The 18,495-nt window shown below is 37.1% G+C and overlaps 1 protein-coding gene across 2 annotated transcripts in view; it reads left to right on the top strand.

The window, feature by feature from the left end:
• The window catches only part of Vta1 (vesicle trafficking 1), a 57,107-nt gene that overhangs the window by 4,916 nt on the left and 33,696 nt on the right, over positions 1-18,495 (top strand). The window lies entirely within an intron of this gene.

Here is an 18,495-nt window from a genome sequence, read left to right as displayed (position 1 = left end):
AAGAAGGCAAGCTGAGCAAGCCATAGGAGCAAACAAGTAAGCAGCTCCCCAATTTGGCCTCTGCATCCTGCCCCCTTTCTGTTCCTGTCCTAACTGCTTTTGATGATGAACTCTTAATGAACTCAACCATCCCTTCACAAGTTACTTTTGTTCATGGTATTTCATCACAGCAATAGTAACCATAATTAAGACAATCAGTTATAAGTTAAAATGAATTCCATTTTTTAAGTGTAAAAAATCAATTTGGTGCAAATGAGTATATTAAAATCTTCACTGGCATAGCTGAGTGGCTTGGTACAAAGCTTTTTTATGATATTTTTTTAGTTTAAATTTGAAATAAGATTGTTTTAGATGTCAATCCCAGTTCCCTCACCCTCCCTGTCCCCTCCAAACACCCATGCCGCCCCCTTTCTGCTCCCCAGGGATGGTGAAGCCTTCAATGGGGGATCTTTAAAATCTGTCATGCCATTTGCAGCAGAGACTAGACCCTCCCCCATTTGTCTAGGCTGAGAGAGTATCCCTCTATATGGGATGGGCTCCTGAAGTCCATGCAAATACTAGGGATAAATGCTGACTCACTATGACAGGCTCCATAGACTGCCCAGTCCTCCCAACACCCATGCTCAGGGGGTCTGGGTCATTCCTATGCTGGTTTCCCAGATATCAGACTGGAGTCCATGAGTTCCTGCTTGTTCAGGTCAGCTGTATTGTGAGTTTCTACATCCTGGCCTTGACACCTTTGTTCATCACTTCTCCATCTCTGCAACTGGATTCCAGGAGTTTGACTCAGTATTTAGCTATGAGTGTCTACTTCTGCTTCCATCAGCTACTAGATGAAGGCTATAGAATGACATATAAGGTAATCATCAGTCTCATTATGAAGGAAGGGCATTTAAGGTAGCCTGTCCACTGTTGGTTAGATTGTTAGTTAGAGTCATTTTGTAGATTTGTGGGCATTTCCCTATAGCCAGATTTCTTTTTAAACCTATAATGGCTCCCTCTATTATGGTATCTCTTTTCTTACTCTCCTCTACTCAATCCCTGACTCAATCTTTCTGCTCCCTCATGCCCTCTTCACCCGTTTCTTTCTCCTAACTCCCTCTTCCCTCCCCCATACTCCCAGTTTGCTCAGGAAATCTTGTCTCTTTCCCTTTCTCCAGGGGACCATGTATGTCTCTCTTAGGGTCCTCCTTGCTTCCTTGCTTTTCTGACAGCGAGAAATGTAGTCTGGTAATTCTTTGCTCTATGTCTAAAATCCATATATGAGTAAGTACATACCATGTTTGGTTTTTTGTTTGTTTGTTTGTTTTGTTTTGTGACTGGGTTACCCCACTCAGGATGGTTTCTACCAGTTCCATCCATGTACCTGCAAATTTCAAGATTCCTTTGTTTTTTTTTTTGTTTTGTTTTGTTTTTTGTTTTTTGGTTTTTTTTTTCCGCTGAATAGTACTCCATTGTGTAAATGTACCACATTTTCTCCATCCATTCTTCTGTTGACGGGCATTAAGATGGTTTTCAGGTTCTGGCTATTACAAATAATGCTGCTGTGAACATAGTTGAACATATGTCCTAGTTGGATGAATGTGCATCTTTTTGGTACATGCCTAAGAGTGGAATTGATGGATTTTATGGTAAACTGATTTCCATTTTCCTGAGGAAACACCATATTGATTTCCAAAGTATCTGTATGAGTTTGCACTCCCATCACCAGTGGAGGAGTGTGCCCCTGTCTCCACATCCTCTCTGGCATAAACTGTCTTTGGTGTTTTTTGATTTTAGACATTCTGACAGGAGTAAGAAGGTATCTCAGAGTTGCCTTCATTTGCCTTTTCCTGATGTCTAAGGATGTTGAGCACTTTCTTAAGTGTCTTTCAGCCATTTTAGATTACTCCATTGAGAATTCTCTGTTAAGTTCTGTACCCCACTTTTTAATTAGATTATTTGGTGTTTTGGTAACTAGCTTCTTGAGTTCTTTGTATATTTTGGGAGTCAGCCCTCTGTCAGATGTGGGGTTGGTGAATATCTTTTCCCATTCTGTGGGCTGCCATTTTGTCTTGTTCACTGTGTCCTTTGTCTTACAGAAGTTTTTTTTCAATTTCAGGAAGTCTCGTTTATTAATTTCTGATCTCAGTGTCATGCTACTGGTGTTTTCTTCATGAATCTGTCTCCTGTACCAATTCATTCAAGGGTACCTCCCACTTTCTCTTCTAAGAGAGGTTCATTGTAGTTGGATTTATATTGAGGTCTTTGATCCATTTGGACTTAAGTTTGTGCATTGATGACAGTTATGGATCTATTTGCAGTCTTCTACACTCCTGCATCCAGTTATGCCAGCATTATTTGTTAAAGATGCTTTCTTATTTCCATTGTATAATTGTAGTTTCTTTGTCAAAAGTCAGGTGTTCGTAGGTTTGTGGTTTAGTATCAGGTTTTTCAATCCAATTCCATTGGTTTTCCTGTCTATTTTTGCACCAATACCAAGCTGTTTTCAGGACTCTATAATAGAGCTTGAAGTCAGGGATGGTGATGCTTCTGGGAAGTTCCTTTATTGTACAGGGTTGTTTTGGCTGTCCTGAGTCTTTTGTTTTTCCATATAAAGTTGAGAATTGTTCTTTAAGGTCTGTGAAGAATTGTGCTGGGATTTTGATGGGGATTGTATTGAATCTGTAGATTGCTTTTGGCAAGATTGCCACCTTTACTATGTTTATGCTACCTATCCAAGAGCATGGGAGATCTTTCCATTTCCTGGTACATTATTATTTTTTTTTATTTCTTTAAAGGATCAAAGTTCTTATTATATAGTTCTTTCACTTGTTTGATTAGCATTACCCCCAAGATATTTAGGTTGTTTGTGGCTATTATAAAGGGTGATGTTTCTCTGATTTCTTTCTCATCCCCTTTATGGTCTGTATATAGTAGGGCTACTGATTTTTTTTTTTTTTTTTTTGAGTTAATCTTGTATCCTGCCACTTTGCTGAAGGTGTATCCCCATGATTTCCTTTTGTTTTCTTATTGCTCTAGCTTCAAGTACAATATTGAAGAGAATTGGAGAGAGTGGACAACCTTGTGTTTTTAGAGGAATCACATTGAGTTTCTCTCCATTTGGTTTGATTTTGGCTGTTGGTTTGCTGTATATTGCTTTTATTTTGTTTAGGCATGTTCCTGTTAACCTTGATCTCTCCAAGACCTTTTTCATAAAGAGGTGTTAGACATTGTCAAAGGTGTTTTCAGCATCTAGTGAGATGATCATGTGTTTTTTTTTTTTTTCTTTTTCAGTTTGTTTATATAATGGATTATATTGATAGATGTTCATATGTTGAACCATCCCTGAATCCCTGGGAAGAAGCCTACTTGGTCATGGTGGATGGTTTCTCTGATGTGTTCTTGAATTCGATTTTCCAGTATTTCACTGAGTATTTTTGCATCAATGTTCATGAAGGATATTGTTCTGTAGTTCTCTTTCTTAGTTTTGGCTTTGTGTGGCTTGGTTACCAAGGTAATTGTAGCCTCTTAAAAAGAGTTTGGCAATGAACCTTTGCTTCTATTGTGTGGAACACTTTGAGGAGTATTGGTATTAGCTTTTCTTTGAATTTCCAATAGAATTCTGTACTGAAACCATCTGGCCCTGGGCTTTTTTTGGTTGGGAGGATTTTGATGACTGCTTCTATTTCATTAGGGTTTATAGGTCTATTTAAATTGCTTATCTGCTCATGTTCTGTCTTTGCCTTATGCTTAGTTTGGATTAAGGTTTGTCTGTCTTGTTTTCTTGAATAACCAACTCTTTATTATGTTGATTCTTTGTATTGTTTTCATAGTTTCTACTTTAATGATTTCAGCCCTCAATTTCATTATTTCCTGGCATCTATTCCTCAGAGGTGAGTTTGCTTCTTTTTGTTCTAGAGCTTTCAGTTGTGCTGTTAATTCTCTAATGTTACTATCCCCTGTTTCTTCATGTGGACACTTAGTGCAGTGAACTTTCCTCATAGCACTGCTTTCAAAGTGTCTCATAAGTGTGGGTATGTTGTGTCTTCATTTTTGTTGAATTCTAGGAAGCCTTTAATTTCTTACTTTATTTCATCCTTGACCCAGGAATGGTGAAATTGTGCATCATTCAATTTCCATAAGATTATAGGGTTTCTGCAATTTGTGTTGCTGTTGGATTCTAATCTTAATGCATGGTGGTCTGATAGGATACAGGGGGCTATTCCAGGGTTTTGTTGTTGTTGTTTTTGTTTTTACCTATTAAGGTTTGCTATATTGCCAAGTATGCAGTTGATTTTAGGGAAAGTTCCATGTTTCGTTTAGAAGAAGGAATATTCTTTTGTGTTGGGATGGAATGTTTTATTGGTGTCTATTAAATCCAATTGGGTTTACTTCTGTTGATTCTTTGTTATGTTTCTGTCTAGTGCACCTGTCTAGTGTTGAGAGTGGGGTGTTCAAATCTCCCATTATAATTGTGTGAGGTTTTTATTTGCAAATTGAGTTTTAGTAATGTTTCTTTTACTGATGTGGGTGTCTTTGTATTTGGGGCATAGGGGCATAGATATTCAGAATTGAGACTTTATCTTGATGGATTTCTCCTGTGAATGAATAACAAATGACCTTCCTCCATCTCTTTTGATTGATGTTAGTTTGAAGTCTAATTTGTTAGTTATTAGGATAGCTACACCTGCTTGTTTCTTGGTTCCATTTGATTGGAAGATCTTTTATCAACCCTTAACTCTGAGGTAACATGTGTCTTTGAAGTTGGAGTGTGTTTCTTGTATGCAGTAGAAGGCTGGATTCTGTCTTTGTATCTATTCTGTTAGCCTGTGTCTTTTTATAGGCCTGTTAAGATTATTAATACTGAGGGATATTAATGACCATTGATTGTTAATTCTTGTTTGTTTTGGATTTGGCGGTGGTAGTAGTATTCTGTGTGGATTTTCCCCCAATTTTCTTTTGGCTATTGGTTAAGTGGGGTTATTTATTGCCTATGTTTTTGTGGGTGTAGTTAACTTCCTTGGGTTGGAATTTTCCATTCAGAACTTTCTGTAGGACTAGATTACTTAATAGGTATTGTTTTGTCCTGGAATATCTTGGTTTCTCCAGCTATAGTGATTGAAAGCTTTGTTGAGTATAGTAATCTGTGTTGGCATCTGTTGTCTCAGTGTTGGTAGAATATCTATCCAGGACCTTCTGGCCTTCAGAGTTTCCGTGGAGAAGTCAGGTATAATTCTGATAGGTTTTCATTCATATCTTACTTGGCCTTTATCCTTTGCCACACTTAATATTCTTTCTTTATTCTGTTTGATGTTTTGATTATTATGTGGGATTACTTATTTATTTATTTGTTTGTTTGTTTGTTTGTTTGTTTATTTGTGGTCCACTCTATTTGGTGTTTATAAGCTTCTTGTACTTTCATTGGCATGTCTTTCTTTAGGTTGGGAAAGTTTTCTTCTATGATTTTGTTGAATATATTTTCTGCGCCTTTGAGTTGGGTTTCTTCACCTTCTATAACTATTATTCTTAGGTTTGGCCTTCTCACAGTGTCCCATACTTTCTGGATATTTTGTGTTAGGGATTTGTTGGATTTAAGATTTTCTTTGGTCAATGAATCTATTTCTCCTAGTGTTTCTTCAATGCCTGAGGTCTTCTCTTCCATCTCTTGTATTCTGTTTGTTATGCTTGCATCTGTAGTTCCTGATTGTTTACCTAGCTTTTCTATTTCCAGCACTCCCTTAGACTGTGGGGTTTTTGTTTGGTTGGTTGGTTGGTTTTGTTTTGTTTTTATTGCTCAACTTTCAAACCTTGCACTGTTTGAATTGTTTCTTGCAATTTTTGGTTTGCCTTTTCTTCCATTTCTTTAAAGTATTTTCTCATTTCTTCTTTTAGGGTCTCTATCATCTTCATGAAGTTGTCTTAGGGTGGTTCTCTTCTGCTTCATCTGTGTTGGGATGTTCAGGTCTTGCTGCTGTGGAATCTCTAGACTCTGGTGGTATCATATTGATCTTTTTGTTGTTGATTGTTTACTTATACTTTCATCTACCAATCCCTTCTCCCAGTGCATTTCTGTGCATTATCTCCTTATCCTTTGGTGGATATGGGACCAGGATTCTCTTCCAGTGAGTGCAAAAAGGTCCAATACTTCGATGGCTCTCTTCTTCCAGTGGCTTGTGGCAGGACTAGGGTGCTGGCAGACTCTGGGACAAGTTTGCCCATGGGTGTGCAGTCCCCCAGTCCTCAGAAGGCTCTGAGCAGGGCACCAGAAGGTGAGCTTCTCCTGTGGGTGAAGGCAGGACCATGACTCTGGCAGACTCTGGACAGGCCATTCCAGACAAGCTGTTCCACCTGGATGGGCTCCCCTGTGCATGTGCAGACCCCAGCCTCAGGAGGCTCTCAGCAGGGCCCCAGAAGGCAGGCTGGAAACCAGCCAAAGCTTACCTACAAACAGACACTGTCACATATTTTGGACACTGCTAGATCTGATCCTAAATTCAGGAAGATCTTTCCATTCTCAGGTTTGCTGAGCATCATGGCATACATAGTAGTCAGGTGATGGAGGCAAGAGCAAGAGTTCAAAGCCAACCTAGGCTACATGAGAACCTGTCTCAGAAAAGAAATAGTGATAGGGAAATACCTCATGTTAGAGCACTTGCCTGGTATGTGTGGGGGCCCGGATACTACACATATTTTGCTATAAATAGAGGTGTAAAATTTCAAAGCACAATTGTATATGTGTATGTAAATATATCACAGATGTACAAATATGAAAACAGTTACTGATAAAAAATAATTGTATAATTTTCAAAAATTACAAAGTGCATTTTATAAGCTGAACAGTTATACAAAAATGTAGGACAAACACTTTTGTGCCAGGCAGTGGTGGCACACACCTTTAATCACAGTACTCAAGGCAGAAGCAGATGAATCTCTGTGAGTTCAAGGCCAGCATGGTCTTCAGAGCTAGTTCCAGGAGAATCAGGGCTACACAGAGATACCCTGTCTCAAAAGAAAAAAAAAAAGTTATACATACATACATATATATATATGTATGTATGTATGTATGTATGTATGTATATGTATATACATATATATATATAAGCAACTGAATGTTTTATGTGAGTGGTGAGTGGTATTTTTCCTTTTGTATAAGTTTTTGTTTTTCCCCTTCGTGTAAGTTGGCGTATTTCATATTGTAACAAGTAAAGCCATTGAAAACAAAAGCCAAACATGATTAAAAAGCATAGGCAGTGAGGAAGTTCAAATGTTAGTCACAGAAAGTAGCAGTGTCTTCAGTGGCATGGTGCCTGCTGACTGGATTTTGAGTCCTGTTTTGTAGTTCTGATGAAATTGAGTGAGCTTGGCTGACTTTTCTTGTCTCTACAACTCACAGCCACTGCTCTGCCACTATGACTCTTGTTCTCCCGCTACACACTCCATTCTGATCCTTAAGGACCTAGCTTGAATGTCACAGTGTTCCTGGTAGCTTTTCACTTGAGACCCTAGTTTTAGTCCTCCTTGTGTTTTCCTGTGGCTGCCTGCTCATTTGCCTGTTTTCTCTTTTAGATTGTGATCATTGGGAGGCATGCTTTTCTTTATTCACTTACTGTGCCTAGTAGTGATGGACAACCAGAGATAATTTCATAGAAACGAGTAGGTGTCCAAAAAGAATGTTTACTGAATTGACTGTCTTTTTAAGGTAACAGTGATCCTTAGAGAAGAATAATAGCCACACAATTGTCTTGGGAATTGATAGACAACTAAAACTTACGTAAATCTTGGCATTTATAACAACCTTTCTTTAAGGGCATTTGATCCTGCAGCCATTGTGGTCCTCTGTTGCTGGTTTGTAGAGAGGAGGAGGAATGTTGCATGAAAAAGTTGTTGGTGATAATTAGCAAAAAGATAATGATATAATCTGGGGAGGAACATACATAGAAAGAGGAAAGTTAGGCTTTCTGAAACCTGTATCTCTAAACTCCTCTCTTGTTGTGGAGTTTGTTTTGTTTTGTTTTGTTTTCAGCCCATAGATAGGCAGGAGAGAATGGGCAGGGCTTCTGACCAGAGATGACTCTGGGAAGAAGAAAGGTGGATTCACCAGCAACACACAGGGAAAGCAGTACATGCAGTTCAAGATGAGGTAATGACCATGTAGCAGAATGTAGAGTTTTAAATATGGATTAAGTTATAAGAGCTAGTTGGAAAAAAGCCTACGGTAAAGGCCAATTTGTCAGCCATGGTGGAAGCTTCACCCCAGCTCCTGGCATCCATATACGGAAAGAGTCTGGAATGTTCTGGTTAAAGTTCCACTCCAATCCCACTCCTCTGTCTCTCTCCAAACCCTGCTGCATCTCAGAAAACCTGCCAAATGATGACCCCTTCTCCAGAGATGCTCAAGGCCAATCCCACAGAATATTCAAACTATCCCCTTTCTGGCGGGGCGGGAGCCATCTGGGAGCATTGTATCCATTAAATGTGGGTTTTTTTTTTTTTTGTTTGTTTGTTTTTTTTTTTTTTAAATTTGGTTTGATTTGGTCTGATTTGGATTGTTGTGTCAGCCGAGAGACTTATCGGGATACAGAAACTTTTCAATTTCATAATCAGTAATAAGTCTCAGTGTCATTATTTGTGGGCTGGTGGTCCCAGTAAGAAAGTCTGACTATACTCCCCTGTTTCTTTGATAAAACCAGAAAGTATTTGGGTCCCCACTAAAAATATTCTATGATAACAATTTTGACACTTCTAGATTTGGTGCTATATAATACATTAGGAAAGATCACTTTTTTTAAGTTCACTGTAGCTAAAAGTATAAACTTTCCAACTTGGCTTTTAAATATCCCTCTAAGGGGTGGCATTGTAAAGCCTTTAATGACCATGAAAACATGTGCTTGAGACTCTGTTTGTTTGTGTGATCACAGAAAGATTAAGTAGTTCCTCAGGAAGTTGTGAATACATGTAACTGTTTCAGTCAGATACGACATAGCACATAAAAGCAGAAATATTTAACTTAAATACCAAAAATGTTGGTTTTCTTTGCTAATAATGATATAGTACATGGAAATTAGCATTAAAGATATATTGACTATTATTAATTTGTTATTAATCACACAGAAAAATGAACTTTTAAGTTGGATAAGCTTAAGCCAGTGAGAAGAATCTTGTTGTCTTTATGATTTCAGAAGTTAAGTGATAAATTGGGACAATAGTTTTGTCTGAATTTTTAAAGTTATTATAATAGGCCAACTGTGACATGGTATGTTAACGGTAATACACAGAATGATCAGTTCCTGCCTTATTTGTTAGAATTCTATTACTTTTGTTTGTGCATGTATCTGGACACCTGTATTTTGTTGCATAAATGTAGTCATTTGAATCATTTGAATGTTCTCCTTTAAGTAACTCTTCAGAAAAACAAGTACTATAATAGCTTGAATGGAGCCTGTGCAACCAAATAGCATCCCTGACTTGCATTTTGTTTGCCATCCCAGATAATTTAAGCCTCTTTCATAAGGTTTGCTTCTCATAATAGTTACATTTGTAAGCCCACATCCATTTTGAATAGCACGGGATTATATATGGTAGGTTTCCATAGATATGTTTGCTAAGTTCCTGCCTTCACTCAAAATTTTCAATTAGCAGTTATGATTGCTTTTGTTTTTCTGTCCTGAACCTTAACAAGTGTTGGAGTTTTTTGTTTGTTCGTTTGTTTATTTTTTGTTTTTGTCTTCAATGGAAGAGAAATTCTTTGTTGTCAGGACTGCCCAGTGCATTTTAGAAAATCATTGTTGTATGTGGTAACAGTTCCCCCAGACACTGCATCTACAAATACAATTTTTTAGAGTACATACTGGTGTTGGGAAGATGGCCCAGTCAAAAACTGCTTACCATGGCAGCATGACCACCTCATTTTGATTCCCAACTCTACATAAAAGTCAAACATGGCAGCCTTACTCTGTAATCCATCTCTCAGAATGGGGCAAGTGGATCTTGGGAGGTAGTTTGCTATCCAATCCAGCTTATCAGCAAGTTCCAGGCTCAGTTAGAGAGCCTGGCTCTAAAAAACATGTGGTGAACAGTGAGGAAGATACCCAGCTTTGCATTCATGTGCACATACATTCACACATGCACCCCACAGACACACACTTTTCCTGCTCCCTGGAGAAGCAATACAGTATTGTTTTGTCACCTCTGAGAAACATTAGTCAAAATAATACATGTTTATTTTAGACAATTTGGAATACATACAAAAGAATAAAGTATCACTTGGCATCCCCACACTCATTAGGGGGTAACATTTGTTTGAAGTGACTAAAATGTAATGTGCAAATTAACACCTATCTTCTGTAGCTTGCCACTTGACCTTCTTAGGTTTCAGTTCTTTTGAGGGAAAAATACTTAACTATGCTAATAATGATGACCCATGATATATCAAGGATTCTTACCAGGTTAGGATCTTATTTATATTGAAATAGTCACTATATGAAGAGAATAAATAATACATTTTTTTTTTACCATGGTACTCCAGTCGAGTAAAGTGGGCAGAAAGGAGTATAGAGACTATGAAATGTCCAACATAAAACTATTTTTGCAGTGATTTTTTTTTTTTTTATGATATGCTGAAAGTGTAAATCTAACATGTATAAGTTCAAATCCTCTATGGTGGGCTGATAAAATGTTCACTGTGGAAATGACAATTACATTTATTGCAGAAAATATCCATAACATACTGTTTAAAAAAAAGACGTATGAAGAATTATATATGTATAATTTGTGGTTACATATGCATAACACATATACAATGCTGTGAGAGCTTGAGAGATACAAGGTTAGGTAACTCAAGCCAGACTGTACCTACATGAGATTCTCACCTGTTATGTGGTTACATGATCTTGGACAAATATGCTTCACATTGTGAAATTTAGTTTATTTTTAATGTTGTATAAATAGTGACATTTACATACATAACATACTTGATGGTACTTACCCTATCTCTTACCTCCTCTCCTTCATCTTTCTCTCTCACAGTAGTCTCCTTTCTACTTTAATGTCATCTTCCCGATTTTCACCCTGCCTTCCACAGATGAGAGAATATGTGATATTTGCCTTTCTGAGTTTGCTTGCTTCACTGGCATGTTGGTCATATAACTTGCCTATTGTGACTAGTGTCTTAGTACACATGGATATACAGGTATCTATAGTAAGCTTGAGAATGGTGTAGGTAGATCACATAGTAGTTCTGGTTTTTGAGGAAGCTCCATCCTGATTTTTATGCTGGTTATATTAGTTTATATTCCCACTCTATAATGTATGGATGTGTCTTTCATATATACCAGCATTTGTTTGGTTTGGTTTTAGCCATTCTGACTGAGATAAGATGATATCTCAATGTAGTTTGGATTTACATTTCCTTAATAGCTAAAGCTGTTGAAATATTTTCCATATATTCATTGACTCTTTGGCTTATTTTGAATAATACACATTTGATCATTTATTTCTTGGATTATTCTTTTGTTTTGTATTTTAATGATCTGTATATCCTAAATCTTAATTCCCTGGATATATAGATGCCAAATATTTTCTCATGCTCTGAGATTGTCTCTTTCTTGCTTTGCTGTGCAGAAACTATGTAATTTTATGTAATTACACTTGTCAATTCCTGATATATTCCCTAAGCTGTTTTGAATCCAAAAGTCTTTGCCTATACCTCTAATATGAAGTGTTTCCCCTATGATTTCAAGTCTTTAATTAGGGACTTGGATCTATTTTCAGTTGATTTTTGAGAGACATAAAGATCTCAATTACCACTTTTACATGTGACTCTCCAGTTCTCTCAACACCATGTATTTAAGAGTCTCTTTTCTGTGACATATGGTTTTAGAGAATCAGATGACAGAAGTATGCAGTTTATTAGTAATCTTGGGACAAAGTGACATCAACTTCACAATATTTTTGTGGTAAATTAATTTGATTTTGCCACTTTTAAATGATTATGTAAGTACATGATTCTTGGTATATATTCATGTAATATTAGTCATTTTAAGTTATAATTACTGGAGTCTTGAAGACAGTATATTCTTGAGTCTTAGGTTTATACTCAGATGACAACCTTGGCCTTTTAAATGGAGTAAATTATTTGTTTAACATAATTATTAACGTGCTTAAGTTTGTCGTTTTTTAATTATCATTTTTCATGTATTTTATATCCCAACCATAGTTTCTTTTCCATCCTCTCTTCCTGTTCCCTGACTCCCCTGTGCCTTCAGCCCATATCCACTCCGCCTCTGTTTCTGTTTAGAAAGGGGCAGGCCTCCGGTGGGTATCAATAAAGCATGTCATGTCAAGTTGAGGTAAGACTAAGTTCCCCCCTTTGTATTAAGGCTGGGTGGGGCAACCCAGTATGGTGAATAGGTTTCAAAAGCCAGCTCAAGCATTAGGGAAGGGCCCTGATCCCATTGCTAGGAGTCCACAAATAGACCAAGCTGCACAACTCTCCCATATATTCAGGCTCCCTAGCTGTCAGTCCAGAGTCTGTGAACTCCTGTGAGCCCAGGTTAGTTGTTTCAGTGGGTTCCCTTATGATGACCTTGACCACCTGGCTTGTATCTCCCTCTCTTCAACAGAATTCCCAGAGCTTGGCCCAGGGGTTGGCTGTGGATCTCTGCATCTTTTTCCTTCAGTTACAGCATCAGTGCTCTTTGATAACAGTTGGAGTAGTCACCAATCTGGTTACAGGAGATGTTCAGTTCAAGCACCCTCTCCACTATTGTTAGGGGGTCTTAGCTGGGGTCATCCATGTAGATTCCTGGAAGTTTCTCTGGTACCTGGTTTCTCCCCAGAAATGCCCAGCCCCGTCAAGACTTCTCTTTCATTACTCTCTCTTTCTGTCTCAGCCCCAACTTGCCCAACCCAATCCAGTTCCTTATGTTCCCATCGCCACTCCCTGCCCCCAGTTTACTCTTCTATTTTTGCTTACCAGGGAAATCAATACAACCCTCTTTGTGTACTCTTGCTATCAGTGTTGTATTTGATTTTTATTGTCTTTGTTTCCTGTTTGCCTCTTTGGTAGATAATTGAGGGTGTGTGTGTGTGTGTTGTGTGTGTGTGTGTGTGTGTGTGTGTGCGTGTGTGTGTGTGTGCGTGCGCGCGCGTTTATCATCGTGTTAAACATCTGTGTATCATATACATGCAATGCCTGCAGAGGCCAGAAGAGGGCGTAGAATCACTAAAGAACATTACAGAGGGTAGTAATCTTCCATATAGGTGCTGGAAATACGACCCAGATCCTCTGCAAGAACAGGTTGAATGGTCTTAACTACTAACCCATCTCTCCAATGCCCTCAAGAATTTGTTTTTGTTTGTTAAGGATTCTGTCATTCTTCCAATGTTTGCAATGTGAGATTAATATTTCTGTATTTATTAGTTATTATTATAAAGTTTGCATTAGGCATCAGGTTCTGCTGTCATATGATATAAAACTTCACACATAAAGTATTAAATGTTTTTTCTTGCCCTTACTGTTGGTATGTATTGGGTTGACACATATGTCATATACCCTGTAATACATTTTTACTTAACTATTGTGTTTTAAATTTTTTATAAAGTGAGAAACAAATTTCTCATATATTTAACTACATAAATATCTTTTACATAATTTCTCTCCCTTGTAACCTAAGCTTTAAATCTGAAGTTGTCCTTTCTCAGAGCTCTCAGTTTGATGCTGACATTATCTCAACCTCTGCTGGGAAGAAATAGGCTTTATCTTGGTCTTTATTTTTGAAAGATGAACTTACACTTGCTATACACTGGATTTGACTTTTTTTTTTTTCTTCACCCTGTTTTTGACACCTTTCTGGCTGACCCTCTTCATTTGGGAATCTAGTCACATGTAAGCTAAACACTTGCCATTTTTTGGACCTCTAGAGGCTAGTCTTTAAGCTGCTTGTTTTTCTTAAGATTGCTTCCCCCAGTTTTATTTTGAATGGTTTCCATTACTATTTCTGAGGCTCACTAACCATTTCTTTTTTAATGTTTATGCTGTACTATTAATCATATCAAGTGAATTTTTCACTTTGTTTAATTATTTCTAGGCATTACATATGAGTCCCTTTGTGTACATTTCTCATTTCTGTAAATACTTTCGTATTAGTTTCCAAGTATTTGACTGTCATCTTATATTTCCATAATTTTATCATTGCTTGATCTGTGTTAAGTGTTGGCTTATTACTTTTTTGCATCACATTTTCACACCAATGTGGTTAGTAATTTTTGCTTGAACATAGAACACTTTGGAAATATCTGGCCAAAATTCGAGGTATTAGTGATATGATTCATTTGATCCCTTTGTGCTTTGTTCTTTTGTTTGTTTTTCAGCATTGTTTCTCACAATTTTTGTTTCTAGTTCTCTGGGGACCGTGGATAAAACAGCCCTTGGAGAATGTACATATTTGTGGATATTAAAACCTAGATATATTAATTCATAAGTCAATTTTCATTTCATCTTTTAGTAGGAATTAAGAGTAACTTTTTCTTAAAGTAGTTCTAATTTAACAAAAACAGTGCACTAGAGAGAAAGAAACCATGTGCCAGGGTTCAAGCAGAGGGGTATTTTAATTCCAGAAAGGGATTATAAAAAGGAGAAAGGAGAGGTGAGACCCAGCTTCTGGAGACAGAAGCAGCAGGAAAGAAAGATGGGAAGTGGGCAGGTCTCTTTTTAAAAGGACTCTGGGCCCAAGAGAGATGCAATCACATAATAGCAGGACTTTGAGAAAAGCCAGAAGGTGAGAAAAGGACTGTGATTGAGAAAGGAAGCCTCACTTCCAGGAGAATGGTCAGAAGTGGATAACAGCACCAGGGACCCAGTTGTTGGTATGGAATGAAAGGCTAAGCCAGTCAGAGAATGAGAAAGCAAATTTGTTGCAGGTGGAAGAGAGCAAATCTATTGAGGGTGGGCCAGGTGGGTAGGGTCCCAGCATGAAGTGTTTACAAAGTGCTGGGAAGTGGATTTTTGGTAGGCTTATTCCACATGAGTGAAGCAGAACAAGATCCTATGGCTTCTATCAATTAATGATTGAGAAATGTACAATCTGCCTTGTTGATTCATCAATCAAGCCCAAAATTTATAGCAATACACTTACCTCAAAAAAGTTTTAAGGAAAATACATGGTAAAATTAAATCTGGTTACAAACATAGCTGAAAGGAGATTTATTTTAAAATGGAAAGGTGCCCAAGAACTGGAAGCCTGGAATTTTACATATAGTTAATGTTAAAAGAACAGAGTATTGCATTCACAAAGTTGTGCTTGATAGACTGACTTCAGCTGTACATTAGTTTGTGGTGGTAATTCATTTGTGGAATGGCAGTATGTGGACAGAATATATAACATTTTAGAGGTCAGTAAGCTTGTCATTGTATTTGCATTGGATTTAGATTTGCTTGCTTATTTCAGAAAATCTGAACTAATAACCCAAGTAAAATAAGGATTTGCTCCTTGGTTAAAAGAAAGACTTTTTAACAGTACATGTGTCAGTGTAGATCTCTATGAAATTACAGGAACTCAAGCTCATGAAGTTTCAGAAATAGCAAAGTGCATCATGAGGGTTGCATATAGTTCAAGGTGAATCCTAGAGCTGTAGTAGGAAGAGATGGTTGTAGGGAGACTTTATTACTAAAGTCTCTCCCCATAGTTTCTGATTTGCAAAGTTAGTCTTAATTATGCAAGACCATACTTTTGTTTGGAATGTTGCAAAATGTAATCTTTATACACATCTGCATAGCAAAAAGATGAGAAACATGCATATGAAAAGGCACCTTGCAGCCTCTGCTACAGTAATATCCATGTAACCAAGAAAGTTTTACAAGTGTGTGGGATGGACAAACAAAGACCCTAAGATCCACAGGCCATCACAGATACAACATTGGTGGCAGAGGACACAAATGGCCTGAGAGAGTTGAGTAGATACTTAAGAAGCATTACAGTCAGCAACAGCAGAACTCATAAAGGTATCTTGTAAATCCCAAGATAGGTGGACTGTGAGAGAAAAAAAAAATACTTAGTACCTGAGGACTCCAATTCTGATACCCTGAAGTGATATTAGACTTCAGTTAGGCAAAGCAGGGGAACCAAGGAAACACTGGAAAGGTGCCAAATAGGAAGCAGTATAGGGAGAAGAGGCTTGGGATAGATGGGTGCCAGGATATATTTGGTAGCTACGAGAATTGAGGTATAGTTTGACACTTAGTTCCTCTATCCTTAAGAACTAAAATATGTATTGAGCACCAATTTCCAGTATATTAAGTCTATAATTTATTAACTACATATTGTACTGATTTTATATAAGATATATAAAAGTAGATATTTTAGAAGATTGAGATTAAAATATCATTAGATATGCTTATATTATCTTTCCGGGGTCTTTTCAGCTGTTTTGCTGACCCAGGTTCATGTGCATTAAAGGCTTCCACTTTAGTATAGCTGAGGGTTGTGACTGTTGGGAGAAGTGTGAGCAGTCCAGAATGGACCCTGAAATGGAACTGATTTCTTCCCTCTTGGAAGCCTTGCTCTTAAAAATAAGGACTTAATGTCCTTCAGGAAATTTTGGAAATACACTAAAACATGGATTAAGTTTAGGAGACAAAAAAGCATAATGTCATTTGAAGATATTATCATGTAATATGTATCATTCATTTCATCTAAGATTTAAACAAAATCACAGATAAAAAACATGCAAAGTAAATATATTAAAGAATCACAGATTACTAGAAAAAAGAAAAGATGATGTGTTAATTGAGTTTTAATTATGTTACTTGGAGATAAGCTACAACACAGAGTTAAATTTGGAAAATTGAGCCATAAGAAAAGCCATCTAGAATTTAAATATCAGCAGATAAAAGGAAGTTCTCAAGCTTAGGCCCATTTGGTGAAAAAATGTCACAAATGTAAGTGTCTTATCCAAAATTTAAAAAGTACCCATAGTGTTTGTAGCTAACATATTTCTATCTGATGATCTCTTGTCATGGACTGAAATGTAACCAAAAACTGGAAGAAGATGTAGACAGCTCATCAAAGAAGTGGTCATAATCCTTTCAGGTTCAGGTGCAAAAGAGCTAACTAAAATATACTCAAGCTTGGGCTGAAAAGAAGTAGAATTGTTAGAGAAGGAGAGGGTGGGTGTTCAACCATACTTTAGTAGGGTTGGAGTGGGTGATAATAACCAGTGCAGTCTTCCTAGATAAAGTCCCAGACAAGTTACTAAGGAATGTGGCTGACGGAGTAGGAGTCTACTGGGTCTTTGGGTGAAAAAAAAAAAACGCTGACCTCAAGTATAGTTCATTGAAATTGTGTTCATCTAACATGATATCCCAGTTTTAATCCCTGCCCCTTCCTCCCCCACCCTCAAGAAAACAAAAAGCAATAGTTCTTCAAACCAAAAAAAAAAAAAAAAAAAAAAAAAAAAAACCAGTTTTGTAGAAGATTTTAATTTTGATAGCAGTCCTAATTCATAGAGTACCAAGAAATATATAATGTCATTAGGAAAAGCAGTGAGATGCTACTTTCAGTCCTCAGATTGACACAGTTTATGTTTAATATCCAATTAACAGAAAGAAGATATTGCATAGATTATAATTATATAAGTAACTATATAGTGGTACTCTTTTAAGCACACCTTAAAGTAGCTCTCAAAAATGGTACTAGGGATGATACCTCTTGGTTCCCCCAACCCAACTTGTACATATGTCCACTAGGAGGTGCCATAACACAAGACCAATTACAACCATGAAATTTGAGAGTTGTCCCAGTGTGCATTTGCTAGAAGAACCCGTGTGTACTATGAAACACTAGTGCTGCCATCTCCAAGACGTCCCGTGTTTGCAGAAGGGGGAAATATAGACATTGTGTGTATGTTCATCCTGTAAAGTCACCATCATAAACATTTCTAGTTCTCAGCAATGGAAAACTGTTGAAGCAGGGCTGTTTGTTAAAGATTTCTTCAGCATTATCCTTATCTCAAATCCTGTTTTTAGGGTTTTTTGTTTTTGTTTTTTAAGAAGTGTTTTTATTTAGAGAATGAACATACATTGAAATTACTGGAGCAGTTCTCCCCATAAACTTCAACTCAAGGCTCTGTTGGCACCATTCTAGCCCAAGTTGTGTATCAGCACCTCTCATCTGGCACTTGGCGGACACTCTTTGCATGGAATGTATTTTGTCTTGTCTTGTCTTTTAATGCTTTTACTCACCAGTACATCCTTTTAACAACAAAGGACCTATCCAGTTTTTTATTTGTTTTTAACATGACAGCAAAAGAAGGCCATACTTGTAAACAATATGTTACTATGGTGGCTCTCTTGCATTGTGTAGGTGAGATTTTTGTGGTAGAATCCTCAATAAATCTAACTTTATTTTAAATATATATAAATTCTGAATGTCTTACTAAATAAAAATTATTTTAAATATTCATTCAATTAAAAAAGTTTTAAGTATAAAAGTTCAGCTGCTTCCTGTCTCATAAAAT

This window comes from Phodopus roborovskii, unplaced genomic scaffold, assembly GCF_943737965.1.
Source record: "Phodopus roborovskii unplaced genomic scaffold, PHOROB, whole genome shotgun sequence".
NCBI classification, from domain to species: domain Eukaryota; kingdom Metazoa; phylum Chordata; class Mammalia; order Rodentia; family Cricetidae; genus Phodopus; species Phodopus roborovskii.
The sequence above is the reverse complement of the archived record's forward strand: the minus strand, read 5'-3'. Positions and strand labels throughout refer to the sequence as shown.